Source organism: Bactrocera latifrons, unplaced genomic scaffold (assembly GCF_001853355.1).
Source record: "Bactrocera latifrons isolate USDA-ARS-PBARC rearing strain unplaced genomic scaffold, ASM185335v1 scaffold_119, whole genome shotgun sequence".
NCBI lineage: Eukaryota > Metazoa > Arthropoda > Insecta > Diptera > Tephritidae > Bactrocera > Bactrocera latifrons.
In genome coordinates, this window is record NW_017534619.1 from 4,553 (window position 1) to 8,815 (window position 4,263).

Sequence of the window (4,263 nt, forward strand, 5' to 3'; positions counted from 1 at the left end):
TTTTTATTAAAGCAAAGAAAAAGTAATTGTTAAAAATCTTTTAATAGAAAATATTTCAGTAGTTCTTCAAAGGATACCTTTTGYCTTTTGTCATGCATTAATGATAAATAAATTTTTCAACTGGAATACAGCCTAATTAAATTCTTCTTCTTATCTGCTCACAAAATCAGTTCTTTTTTCTATATCAAAGTAGTGATAAGTTGGCAAAGCGCTCACTGTTTTTGAAAGTTTCAATGAATTTGTTTTGCAATTCGATTTTTGCTTTAAAAATGTATCTCTGAAATTATTTCTGAAAAAGTTTACTTTATTTCGCCCTAAAGAAGAAGGAAGATCGAAAACAATATTTTAGGCATATTTTAATGCCGAAAGGGAAAAATCCAGTTTCAGGAGGGCAGAAGCTATATGGCGTTATGGATAAGATGTAGAGACCGMTGCGGCAATTTCAATCTAGAGGATACACCATGTTCTGTAAGGCCTYTTTAAGTCTATGTGGTTGAAATATTATCGTTGGTCGATGCAAAACATTGAATATAAACTCGAGAAATTGCTGACAATATAGAAAATCAAACTCCTGTGCAACACCATATTCCATATAGTAATATATAGTAAAATTATCCAGATTGTTCAAAAGCAATAAAGTTACAGAATATTTCGATCTTGGGAAATTCTTGCGGAAGCTTATTACTATATATTGGGTAGTCAAAGAGTCTTTTCGTATTTCTAATCATATTATGATTATTTTTTTAATTTTTCTTATAGAGATATATTCTATATACTATCAGTGTAAAACTTGCATCAAAGTAAATCGAAATTTCGAAATTTCAAGAACGGAACCGAACGAAACATTGTTGTGCTGCACGAACTGATACAGCATCGTATCTGGTGGCTTGCGTGGCATTCTTCCCTWTTAATACAAAAATTTCAAAATGTAACGAATTTYTTCATTATTTTTACTTATTTTGAACAGCTGTGACTTTTTTTTAWCTTACGTGAATTTATATTATTTTGGCTGTATGAAGCCTAAAATGTTGWCGTTCCAATGCTATATAGTAGGATACAATGTTCTTGGTAGCAAAGGAGATATAACACTGCTGCACTGCACTATTGACAAAATACGAAAAGACTATCAAATATTCCGCCATCTCTCTGAACGTGCGCTTTCCGTTTATACAGATTTTCAATTTAATTTCCCCATAACAGTTTATTTGACTTGCAGCTAGAATAACATGGCAGAGTTGAATTTTTTATGCGTATTGAACCAAGCTCGACAGGTTGAGTCATAAGTTAAAATCCGATTTTTCCTTTTTCTAAATTAGCACATTGTAAACATTTTCCCTTGAAATTCGAAATTAAGCTTATTAAATTTTTAAAAAATAAAAATATGTTCGTAATCCACACTTTCCTCTTATATCAAAATATTTTCTCTGTCAGGCTTATAGAATAAAGCACCAAAACTGTGTCAATTTGCTTTGGTAAACAAAAGACACCTAAAAGAAAGATTATGCAACACTAGTTTCCCATACCGATTAARTAAATTATTTCAGKGGTTGAAAACAATGGCAAAATWTATTGGTCATATTTTAAACGTTGGACAATTAATTTCTTTTCTTTCGTTTCTTTCAAGAGCGAAGTTTCCAAAAATATTAAAATATTTATTGTACTGAAAATACTTCCATCTCTCAAATGGTACATGAAAAATTATATTGTCTTAGACACGCAAAGACCGCTATTGTTTTTGCTTAATAGAATTACTGTAAATCCAATTGTAGCCTGTTGGTCTCGGTCATCTCTCAGCAAGTTCGCTTCTTAAGTCTTTTGATTTGCGGAAGGATGCCTTTCAATAAAATTAAWCAGAGACACACCGCATAATTTATTGAGGTAATTTTTGTGCTTTAATGGGGAGCCTGCTTTATAGGCTTTAAAACACCAATTTTTTTGGGAGAGAGGGAAATAATTGATTGAAGCAAAATTTCTAGGGYTTACAGTTATATATTTAAACATCATTCAAAAGTTTTTTGGATATGAAATCTTTGATACTCTGTCTTTGGAAAGCAATTAAAAGATGCATCTCGCATGTACATTTGTCGGACGGCGGTCAAGATGCAGGTCGCAATTTCTATCGGAAACAGAAAACTCAAAGAGATTCATATTTTTTAATAATTTATCTTCTAGTTAAACTAGAAAAATTATACAAATATGTGTAGAATTTTAGAAATTTTTTCAAAATTGAAAAGAAGTTGTTTTTGTTGCGCGTCAAAGTGTTCGCTTTCCGCCCAAGCGCTCATATACCTGTTAGACGCTCGCTCACTATTTCCCTTCTAGTTAGCTTCAAAACTATTTCGAATTCCCATCTATAACTTTGGAGACATATTCTTAGATAATTTTTAAAGAGATTTAAACAAAAAAAAAATCGATTTTTTGAAGCTTCTAAAGCAGGTTGTGAAAAATATTCAAAACTCAGTTGACTGTAAATTTTAAGGACTTAATAAAAACAAATCAAATCAGAAGAAATAGTAATACAGATAGCCATTAGCATTTTAACTATAAACACCTCGTTATCTAATAAACATACATTTTAGTATGAAGGAAAGAACAAATTGCATAAGAAAAAAGTTAAATTCATCAGCAATGCGCTCAATCGGCTGAAGCTAAAAAACAACAGTACTGTTCGCAACCAGATAGACATATGCTCTCTTGCCTCTTGCGCACACACATATATATAATGTGGAGATGCGCTGACAAYCTGTCATTCAACTATGCCCCACACTGACAAACTGTGAATCTGCGAARTGGRCAAACAGTCAATAACAAAACACGTCGGTAATTACGTGCTCATGCTTTTACAGACAGACATATTCACAGATATTACATAATAAGATAATCTGGAAAACAGTGCAGGAGCGTGAATACCAATTTCGAAAAAAATTAAAAAGAAAATAAAATGAAGTGAAATCGCCCCAACACTTAACCCTACAATTAAAAAATGTATGAAAAAGCAATAAAAACAAAAATAACTGAAATTAYCGTTGAAGATGCTGRCTCCCAGTTGAAAGAAATACATATTTGTATGTATATTATAAAGTATATACTTTTGCACATAGTCTGTAATTTGCTTTTTGCATTTGGATGCGCATAGGAAAAGAGACATGATAGTTCATTGACGATAACAAACAATGGACTGTAGYTAACTGAAGAGCAATCAAGACAAGGGAGAAAAACTTGCCGGACTAAAAACATAAGAAATATTTTACAACAAAAAACAATAAACAACAGCAATTTCGGGGCACCGAAGCTATTTTTGCATTTTTGCAACATTAAACATATAAAAATACCTTTATTCTAATTTCGTCGGTTAGTTCGAAAGACAATGAGATAATAGCGATGCCATGGATAAAAATGTGCGCTTCGTTAAATGAAAAAAAAAATTATACACACGAGTTACGTAGCCTGACATAACAATCTGGATACTAGTATACCTCCTTACCTCAATACGATATATGACACACATATACGATATTAAGGTCTCATATAAGCTTAATAAAATTATTATAATGGATTTTTCGGCAAAATCAATTTATTTTATTCAAAATAGTATCCTTCTGCTCCAAAACAACTTTTTGTACGGTCCAACAGCATGCCGAACGAGTGTTTTGGCTCGTTGGCCGGTATGGCCGCCAGTATGCCGGTGCAAGCCTCTACGTCTGCATAACGCTTTCCTTTCATGAGCAAATGCATTTTTCCGACAGGGAAGAAGACGCACGGTGCTTTATCAGGTGAATACGGGGAGTGGTTAATGGTTAAAATGTGAYATTTGGTCAAATAATCGTCCTTTGAATGTTGGATTGTGAGCAATTTTTGGTCGTCAGTCAGTTTTTGCGGAGCAAACCATGCACACACCTTTTGTTAGCCCAAATGCGTCAAATGCGATAAATTGATGTTTTTGGGATGTTCAATGCCATTTCCATGAATTTCAATGATGATTTCGGCTGATCTTTGATGGATTCACGCACAGTTTCGATGGAATTTCCAGTGATCACGGATTTGGATTGGCCCACATGTTGATCATCATTTATGTCCTCACTGCCACATTGARAACGTTGAAACCACTCGCGCATTCTGCTACGGAATAGGCTATCATCGTCATAAACTTGTGTCATCAATTGAAACGTTTCGGTAAAAGTTTTACCAATTTTAAAATAAAATTTAATTTTGATCATTTTTGCATCGAAAAGTCAAACATACTGACACTTAAATCGCACTAAA